Source organism: Ursus arctos, unplaced genomic scaffold (assembly GCF_023065955.2).
Source record: "Ursus arctos isolate Adak ecotype North America unplaced genomic scaffold, UrsArc2.0 scaffold_147, whole genome shotgun sequence".
Taxonomy (NCBI): domain Eukaryota; kingdom Metazoa; phylum Chordata; class Mammalia; order Carnivora; family Ursidae; genus Ursus; species Ursus arctos.
This window is the reverse complement of record NW_026622816.1, coordinates 7,917-18,435: the sequence shown is the minus strand read 5'-3', so window position 1 is coordinate 18,435 and position 10,519 is coordinate 7,917. Positions and strand designations below refer to the sequence as shown.

Below are 10,519 nucleotides of genomic sequence, written 5' to 3'. Positions count from 1 at the left end.
GTAATTGTGCTTCAGGGAATTTGAGAGATTCTTCCCCCAGGAAAAGCTCATGCCTTTTACACAGTTGCACTTTGTGCTTCCTTTCCGGGCCTTTGTCTTTCCTGCTGATTCTCATTTGGCTTTCAGTAGTCACCAAGAGAACCAGTGATGACAGAGTATGCATATGACCTGACCCTCAGGGTGTGTTCTTTTCTGTAAATGCAGGTGGCCCCAGAACCATGTGGACGTGGTACATATTCTGGAATCAGTCCCTTGCTGAGGAAAAACTCTAGATGGTAAGGCAGGTGGGGGGATGTCCTCGCTGTCCTCAGTCTGGTGAGCCATCTGATTCCAGTTTCCTGGTAGGACTGAGGTTTGGGAGTGTGGGGAAAAGCAGACTCCAGGTGAGAAACTATGTGCATGTGTCTCCAGTCCTAGGAAACCAATGCATTGCCCCTGGGTGGTGTGGGTGTGTGTTCATGAGGCTTGGGGGTTAGGTGTCTTGTGTATTGTGATTGTGAGTGTGTGTGTGTGTGTGTGTGTGTGTGTGAGAGAGAGAGTAAGAGAAAGAGAGACAGAGAGAGGAGAGAGAGACAGAGACAGAGACAGAGAAACATGTTTCTCCAGAAGATAGGTCAGACAGATAATGCATGATATCACCCTTCTCCAAAGCCATGTTATCACACTGCGCACTTTAGAGCCTTACTGCAGTGGGTGGCCCAGCAGGGGCACTTCAGTCCATGCTTGGAAACCAGCTGGCTCCATACACCCCAGCCTCGTGGCCATATCAAGCAACATTCCATGAATATTCTTTTTTTTTTTTAGTGAGAACAATCTACTTTATTCAGTCTACCAATACCGAAGTTAATATCCTCCAGAAAAATCTCATAGTCACAAACCAAAACAAGAGTCTAACAAATATTTGAGCACCCTGTGACTTAGGCAAGTTAACACATAAAATTAACCAGTATAAGTTCATTGCTTATCCACCAAGCACCTATACACATCTCTTTAGCCATACTGAATCTCTAAATAAAGACAACACAAGGTCATAATTCTACCTAACATCATACAACTATCCTGCGTACAACTGAAAATGCACTAAAACTTCCAGGGGAAGAGAAGGTAAAATTTTGGGGTGATTGTTACTTTCCCCTTGATATTCAGTAAGTTAAATACTATAATGGAAAATAAAAATACTAAAATTATGACAAAATTCAATATATCGTCAGTTTCATGGTAAGGTAATAAGAAAGGGAAGAAAACAAAGATATTTGCTTTATATATATATTCACACACACAAAGATCTATAAGAAGTACATATAATAATTACAGTCTTCATTTTAGTAATAGTCATATGGTTAATTTATAAGTACTTTCTTTTGTTACTCGTTCTGTATTCAATGTGCCCTCAGCAAGCACCAAAGCTGGTCTTGGTTCCTTAGCTGGTGGGGTGACACAAACCATCATTACCGAAGGGTGTGGGTCGTTAGCAGTTCTGTCCGGAGTGGTTTGTTGTAGTTTTCTTCTTTTTTTTTATAATGATTTTTTATTATGTTAGTCACCATACAGTACATCCCCGGTTTCCGATGTATGGCTCGATGATTCATTAGTTGTGTATAACACCCAGTGCACCATGCAATATGTGCCCTCCTTACTACCCATCACCGGCCTAACCCATTCCCCCACACCCCTCCCTTCTTTAGCCCTCAGTTTGTTTCTCATAGTCCATAGTCTCTCATGTTTCATTCCCCCTTCTGAAAAAATATGGAACGCTTCATGAATTTGCGTGTCATCCTTGCGCAGGGGCCATGCTAATCTTCTCTGTATCGTTCCAATTTTAGTATATGTGCTGCCGAAACGAGCACTCCATGAATATTCTTGAGCAACAAGAGGAATGTGCTGACGGGTACTCTGTGTCCTGGATGCCTTGGAGGAAGACATCAATCCCATCAAAGGAGACAGCGCCGGAGGCACACCTCTCGCCATGGTGAGCTAGAAGTTCTTTATCCGAGGAACAGATGTTGCTTTCTTGGTTTCTTTCCAATCAAATTCAGATGAAAATGAGACAATGTATATTTGAGATTATACATATAGATCTCATACAATTTTCCTTTTTTGGGAGAGCACTGAGTGGTTGTCTCTGCCAACCGTTAGCTGATTTGAGAGGACATTTACCATTGGCGACACCAAACCTGGTTCTAAACGCTGTGGTAGGATCCTGTCCCTCAGTAACACTTTCTCCTGCTTGGATGAAGCATTTTGTAGTCACCATCCTGAATGGACTGGACAGACATGTCCCCAGGAAAAACAACTTCCTAAGGCATCCAGTTCACTTACTTTGGGGTCATTGGACTCAACCACTGTGTTCCATCTGGGTTCCTAAAGTCATTGAGGGAAATAAAGCTCACGCAGACAGATAGTGTATAACATGACCTGAGCCTCACAGTGTTCTCTTTTCTGTACCTGCAGGTGACACCATTAACAAGCGAGAGCAGTACGTATTCTGGAATTAGCCTCTTCTTGAGATAAAACTCTAGATGTTAATGCAGGTGGGGCATCCTTGCAATACTCAGTCTGGCGAGCCACCCTGATTGGGTTGTGGGGGTGTGGGGCACCAGAGATTTCCCAGGTGAAAAAGTGTGTCCATGTGTCTATAGTCCTAGGGAAGCCATTGTATTCCCTGTGTGTGGTGTGGGTGTGTGTGCGTGAGGCTTGGGGTTGGGGTGTCTTTTGTGGCTCTATGTGGTGTGATTGTGAGTGTGTGATTTTGTGTGGGAGACAGGGAGAGACAGACACAGACAGAGAGATGCAGAGAGGGAGAGGGAGAGATGGAAAGAGTGAGACAGATTGCATATGTCTCCAGGAGGTGTATCCCACTGCCACTGCACAATTCCCATTGTCCACATTCTCAAAGAAAGAAAGAAAAAAGAAAGGAAAAGAAAAGAAAAGAAAAGAAAAGAAAAGAAAAGAAAAGAAAAGAAAAGAAAAGAAAAAAGATGAGATAAAGAAATCTCATCACAGCGCACACATTATAGCCCTATTGCCGCAGGAGGCCCAGCGATGGCGTTCAGCTCATGCCTGGGAACCAAATGCCTCCATATGCTCTAACCCCATTCGTAGCGAGCAATACTCTCTGAGTCATTCTGCTGCAGAGATGAGGTGAGAGGCACATCCCGGAGTACATTTCTCTCTTCTCCTCACCACATCCCTTATACTGGGACCAGAGCAAGACCTGCACTTGGCTCCATGGGAGAGAGGCTCATATGCAGCTGCCCAGAGACCCTCCCTGGCTGACGGGAATTCTAGAGGCCTGTGTGAAGTCTGATGGGCTGGCAGCACACACTGGCTCTCACAGTCCCTCTGAGCTGGTCTCCTGGGACTGACTGGGCCCAGGACAGAGGCTCTGGGAAGCGGGGCCAGGGTCTTTGCTCCTGTCAGATCCCACTGACAGCGATGGGCCTGGTCCCCACCTCGTGGTCACGATCTACCCTTGGACCTTCCATCCATCTGCTCGGGGCCTCCCCTAGTCCTTCCAGGTCTCAGGGTCTTTGGTGAACACTGCACGTACTGGTGTTTATGTGGCCACACCAGCTGGAGAATGCCCATCACCCCACTGCCAGACTAGGGGAATTTGGACAAGTACCATTACCTCTACTGTCACATTCATCTCCTCTTTGGGCTAGGACACTTTACAGGCTGTCATCAATAGGAAGTGTGTCTCAAGTGCCCAAGATGAGCCCAGGCATGGGGCAGTCACTTGATTGCCCAGTTGATGGTCACTCTCATGGCCCAACATCACCCCAGGCCCATAGCAGCCACCTCCATGTTAGCTGCATTGGCTCATTGATCAACTGATTGACTAGGGAGTGTGTCAGTAAACCCATGATCATTCCTCCACTATTCCCATTGCAGAGAACAGTCTGGTTGTTGGAGGTGACAGGAGAAGGGAAATAAGAAATTAATGATACAGGGAGAGAGGAGGGAGGGTAGCAGGAGGGAGCAGAGGAAGGTAGGAAATCATGCTGGAACACAGTTCATTATTTAAGACATAAACTGTTTCAAGTAGGCAAAACATTTTCATCCTTCCATTTAAAGTAGCAAAACTTTCAGAAACCTGTGAGCTCCCTGGGTGCAAATACACATTAGTGATGATGGCTCTCCAGTCCATTCCCTTGGGAACACACGGGCTCTCCCACTAAATGAGTAGCTGGAAGTTCCTTATCTCTAGGAATTTCACTACCCAGACTAGATTGCAATACCCTACTACGTGCAGACTTGGCAGCATATTGCAAAGAGCTCTTGTAATAGTGCCCAAGTTTTTCACCAACAGCTTCAGGCCTCCATTCTTGAAATCTTCCTAGAAGCCTCTTCATGATCTTCAACCTCAGGAAGAGACATCAGAGAAAAACTGCCCTTACACATCCCCTGAAGGGACCCCTTCAGGTACTGTTTAAAAACAAAGCAGTGTAACTCCTGGGAGTTCACCCTTGGCTTCATATGTCTCCACTAAAATAAATAAAATAATTTAAAAAATCAGAATTTCACACAATTAGAGGGCTACTCAAACTGAGGCTTCCCAGAGATCCTCTGGAAATAGCCAGTCTTCAGAAGCAGGCAGCTGCCCCAAGATTTTCAGAACAGGCAAATTGTGATGGCTAGTGGGCAGTTTCCACACAAGATATTGGGTCAAGACTCCCATTTAATTCTTTTTCTGTTTTGTATCTGCTCAGTTAAAATAATTCTTCTCATTTCCCACAAACCCTTGTTGCCATTCACCCAGAATGACCCCTTTACTCCCATTTTCTTATTCTAATCATTCTACTAATTATTACCCTTGATAGGTCAGAACATCCCTGAAGTCACTCCTGGGTTTCTGACTGCTGGATGTGCCATCCGTCCGCGGACTCCCCATGGTAAGTCCCTCTGGGAACATCCGATTTCATCAAATGAAATGAATCACCAAGGATGGAAATTCCAACTCCTGTGTCAACTCCAAACCGAGGCCACTTTTGATGATTCAGGCACACGACTTGGAGGAATTACTACGTATGCCCCAAATTAGAACAGTGTTACCTTTGGTAGGAAGTGCATAAATAGAAAAAGCCTGTAAGAAACCTATCTCTAATGTTGGCAAAAGTGACTGGTAACTCTTGGCATGTCACTTAATCTCTCTACATTTCAGTGCCTCCCACTAGAATATGGCTTACAGCCCCTGCTCTGCCCCCACCCCCCTCAATAGGGCTGACCTGAGGATTACAGGAGATGGTAACAGGTATTGTCCACGAGCAGTAAAGCTAAGAGTGAGCGTCCACTTCCCATGTAAAGCTAAGAGTGAGCGTCCATCCTCTCTTGCTGTGGAGCCATCCACGTCCCCTCTCTGGATTCCACCACCACCAAGTGTCTACCTTATTCTTGCAGTCACTCAGTGATTGAACACTTAGGGTGATTATGAAACACCAGTCATTTATTTTATTTTTCTTAAGGCTTTCCTTGTGTTTATTTACTTTTAGCCTCATAACATAATTCTAATAAGTAGGCCACAGTCACATTTCAATGTCTCAGAACAGGCAAATGAGACACACAGGGGTGTACGTAACTTTCTCAGGTGCTCGCGGCTCCTGCCTGAAGTCAAGAGTATCACCTGACCCCAAGCAGTGATTCTGAAAACTCTGCCTCTGGCCAAACAACAGGGGGCACCCTACCAATGACCCAGTTGAAGGTACTGTGGGAATGGACTCATTAGGTTCAATCAAGAAGAATGATGCTACTTTATTCAGTGACCCATATGTAAGAGAAAACCATCAAAATGTGAAGCCACATTCTCTTCTGTATGCAAAGGCAAATGATCAAGTCAATCAGTATCGCTGTAACTCCAGCAGTCAACGTGCATTTCTAACTCAAGAATGGGCTCACCTTTACCAGTAAACAACATCTTTAGGTAACGTACAGACCTTTAGTTGATGTTCAAACCAATATCGGCTGAGACAGATCGCTCCCTGAAACAGTGTTCTTGATTTAAAAAAATTAATAGGCATTATTGACAACAGGAGGTTGAGACAAATCTAAGAGTTGAACAGATAACATAGAAAGTTCCCATAACCCACGCCCCCCGACCCCAATTCCTCCACTAATAACATCTTATATGGATGTGGTGCATTTGTTATAATCAGCAAAACAATATCGATACACTTTTATTAACTGGAGGTCTATAAAGGAATTCAATTTTGAAATATGCCCCAACATGGACGGACCTTAAAAACATTTTATGCTCTGTGAGATAAAGCACGGAGAGAAAGACCAATATTGCATGATTCCACTTCAGGGCCCTGAAACCCTGCCACTCCAAGGATTTTGTGGGGAGGCCAAGACAGGTGCCTTCCAGGTCTCCAGGGAGTCCAGGGTCTCATCAAGGCATGTGGCCTGTAAACAAGTAGGTGGTGAGTGGAACAGAGAGTGGAAGGCACTTCTCACAGTTTGAGGGGCTGAGGAATTTTTCCTAGGTCAGTCCTGGGATTGCAGGTCCACCAGGAGTTGGCTGGATGGACCCGAACAGGCTCCTGCCTGTTGGTGATGAACAGAAGGGAGGAGAGTGTAGAGCAGAGAGGCCCAGGGGAGGCAAGGTGCTGCGGGTCCGACTGTGGAGCCATGGTCCTCAGGAGGGGCAGTGTGTCCCCCAGGGGATATTTGGGAGGGACTGACTGCTATAGGTGGCTGCAGAAAGGGACCTGGGAGGCCTGGAGGCTGACTGAGCACAGTCCAGGGGGACAGTAACCGTTGTCACCACTCTGCCCTTGCTGTCACGGACCCAAGAATCCCCTCTGCTGATCCAGAGCTTTCTGGGTTCGTGGGGCACAAGTTCTTTCTGGACCCCACGATTTCCCGACTTTGAGGACCAAATCATCTGTCAATGAGCAGGTTGGCTGTCTTCTGTGTTTGTGGATGCCACCACACCCCACCAGCTCTGGTTTTAATCAGGGCAGGAGCATAGCTGGGTCCCGGGCTGGGTCTGACAGTTGGCATTGCCTCTTCAGACATGCATGGAGGCAGTCTGGAGCAGCCTAGTTGGGAGGCTTGGTCATTTATAACATCTCATCAACTGCAATCCCTTGAAAACCAAGGAACTTCAGGAGCCATTCAGAGCTGCAGAAACTCCCCAGAACTGATAACATGCACCCCACTGCTTCCTTGGCAGGGGGGGTATTATTTGCAGGGGAACCCCCAGGATGGGGGCCACGCTGGGGTTTCCTGGGGGTGGGTGCAGAGGAGGGGCCGACAGCAGGGGACAGTGCTGAGCTGGCACCAGCTCCCATTCCCAAAGCTGGGATCTGTGGACAGACGGGGAGGATGACTGAGGGGAAAGACATGTAACCGTGGGAGAAGGGCGCACTTGAAGGAACATTTTAGGAGGAGGCACTGCCCATGGCCCTGGGAGTATAGGGGGGTGGCAGGAGGGGTGAGGAGGAAGAGAAAAAGCAGGGAGCACTGGGCCTGCCCCTCACGAGCACTGGTTGGTTCCTGCCATGTTCTCTCAGCTCTAACAGCCCTGGGGAAGATGAAACTGTGTCCACATCTTGGTGGTGGGAAGGATGAAGGGGAACGAATGTCATGGGGGCCCAGCACTCAGAGTCTCCATCCATCACCACGGCTGTGCCCTCCCTCTCAGATGCTGGCAGAGGAGAAAGAATGTCGGGGAAAGAAAGAAGAGTGGTGGTGGCAGGGTGGTGGGAATGCGGGGTCCGAGGGGGGTGACGTGACCAGTGGGTGGTCCTCCTGCCCTGTCCACAGGGTACCAGATCCCCTACCGCCTGGCCAGCAACAGCCCCAGCACGTTCACGACAGTGGAGGTGGGGACCACCGTGAGGCAGTTCACAGCAGCCAAGCTGGCCCTGGAGTCGGCATACATCTTCAGGCTTTTGGCCAAGATGAAACACCACCAGGGGCTGCCGCTGGTGGACACTGCCATCACCACTGAGAAGAGATGTACGACCCCGGGGCCCACGTCCACTGTTGTGGTGCTGTGGGGAGGAGAGCTGGGCCTAAATGGGAGCCGTGAACTTGCTGGGTCCACGGCTTCCTGGGTCAGGCCCTGCACTGTTGCATGTCTGCACAGCCCGATATTTACCAGAAGGACAGGAATGTCCCAGGTTTAAAGCTGGAGACGTGGCTCAGGGAGGTTGTGTAACTGGCCCAGGGTGGCTCTGAGTCATCCTGTTGGAGCGCAGCTCCCTGAAGCCAGGCACATGATCGCTGATGGTCAAAACCAGGTGCCCAGCTCAGCAGGGGCACAATAAACAAGTTTTCTATCCAGCAGTCATAGGGAGATCTGTCTCCATGGACGTTGCTTCCGTTCCAAGCACTGGTGAGATGCTTATAGTACATTGTCTTGGTTTATCCTCACAAAGGCCTGGGGAACAAAGCTCTGTGAGCCCCAGTTCTACAGAAGTGGGGCCCAGATGGATTCAGTCATTTGCCAGGGACACAGCTGTGAGGCCATGATGTGGACACCCTCCACAGACACTCAGTCTCCTCCACCTACAGAAATTTGCTGTGGGTTCCTATCTCAGCGAGCGCCTGACATGCCCTCCAGCCTCACTCTGGAATCTGCCTCAGCAGACTCCCTCCCCGGGGCCGCCCCAACTCCAGGTTGGGAGATCAGTGCCAGACCCAGAGGTCTCAGGGAAGAGGATGACAGGAAGGTGCTTACGCACAGAGTAAATGGGTGGGCTCTGGGAGTCCCCAAGCATCAGGCTCTGGAGCTGTGTGACCTTAGGCAAGGCCCTTCCCCTCTGTTCCCTGCAGTCACCTGGTGGCCTCTTGGGAAGCCTGAGGGCCAGCATGGTCCGCAGAACTCCAGGGACAGAGCTGGTGCCATGGCTGCACTCAGAATGTGAGCCAGTGACCCTGTGGCCTGTGGGATCACTCTAGGAGAAGATCTAGACAGTCTTAGGGAGGCATGAATTGAGCCCAGAGTGCTTGGAAAACCATCTCAAGGGCCGATCTGAAACCTACAAAAGGTAGAAGGCAAAGGAGCCTAGCACGCACTGAGCCCGTACCACGCTCTGGCCACCTTCCAGGCACTGCGGCTCACTGCTCTCTCAAATTCCCTCACAAGCAGGCTGAGCAGCTGGGGAAGCTGATGTCCCACAAGGTGGAAGGGCCCATGAGCTCTGGCACCTGCTCGGAGGCTGCCCCGGCTGGAACACCCAGCTGCTTAGGACAGGGCTGCTTGGCCCAGGCACACAGCTGACCCTTGTGATGGACAATGGGGGGATGCTGGTGTCCCCCATCTGTGGCTTCGGAGCTTCCAGGGCTCCACACATTCCAGGGGAAGGCCATAGCCTGCTGTGAGTCCCCCGACCTCAACCGCCGAGCCTGAGTCCCCCAAGGATGAAGACAAATGCACAGCCACTTCTCTGACAAAGGTTACCTCTACTGCTAACTGGAGGAAGGAAGCCTTGAAGTCACTGGAGACGCCGAAGCTTGAGGTGGGTGGAGAGACAGCCATGCATAGTTGGTCCCTGGCTTTTGGCACATAGCGCTGTCTGACCTGCAGCTGCCAGCACAGGGGTGATGTTGGCGAGACTGGGGACAGGCACCAGGAGAACCCCTCCTGCAGCTTTTGCCCAGGTCCTCAGGCTCCCTCTTGTCCGGGGCATGCTCAGGGCCCTGAGTGCCTCTCCCAAAGGCTCTTGCCATCTTCCTCAGAGTTGATGCAGCCCCGTAGGGAAATTCAGCACTTTCTAAGGCACAGGGAAAGCCAGGTTTGCTAAAGGTGTGACATGACTTAAATCCAGATGGAAGCATTATCAGGAGTGCCCTCCAGGAGGCTCGCCAGCGGCCTCACCTCTGCCCACCACTCCGCTAGCCGCACAACTGGTGGATAGAGCCTGCCAGCCTCTTGGGGGCTAACCCTAACCCTAGGTCAGCCCCCGAGGGGCCTCTTCCAAAGGGCTGGGCACAGCAACGCCGGGGATTGGGGACCCCCGAGCCCCAGCGCCAGACTCACCCTGCCGACCTGTCACCACCCGGGCCACTAGGGGCGCCGCCGGGATTCAGGGCGGGAGAAAGGGCAGGGCCCTCCGAGCCCCCGGAGACCTTCGACGGCCCTCCACGCCAAACGCTTGGGCCCACATTCCTGCTCCCCAGCGCCCTCACCTCAGCCCTCCCCACCGCTTGCAGCACAGCTGGCGGATCGGGTCTGCCGGCCTCCTTGGGCTAACCCTAACACTACGTATGCCCACGAGGGGCCCTTCCCAAGGGGGCTGGCGCCACAACGCCGGGGATTGGGGACCCCTGAACCCCCTCCTTGGACTCATCCCGCCGCCCCGCCACCATCTGGGCCACTAAGGCGCCGCCAGTCATTCATTGCGAGAGAATGGGCAGGGCCTCCTAGCCCCCAGCGACCTTCGATGGCCCCCATGCCAAAACACTTGGGCCCACGCTCCCGCTCGCCAGCGGCCTCACCTCGGCCCGCCACTCCGCTCGCTGCACAGCCGGCGGATCGGGTCTGCCGGCCTCCTCGGGGCTAACCCTAACA

At 50.7% G+C, this 10,519-nt stretch overlaps 1 non-coding gene across 1 annotated transcript; it reads right to left on the bottom strand.

Moving 5' to 3' along the window:
- Nucleotides 1–1,740: 1,740 nt before the first annotated feature.
- Nucleotides 1,741–1,847, bottom strand: LOC125282561 (U6 spliceosomal RNA). The gene has a single exon (XR_007189646.1). It is a non-coding gene; the product is annotated as a U6 spliceosomal RNA (small nuclear RNA).
- Nucleotides 1,848–10,519: the final 8,672 nt, after the last annotated feature.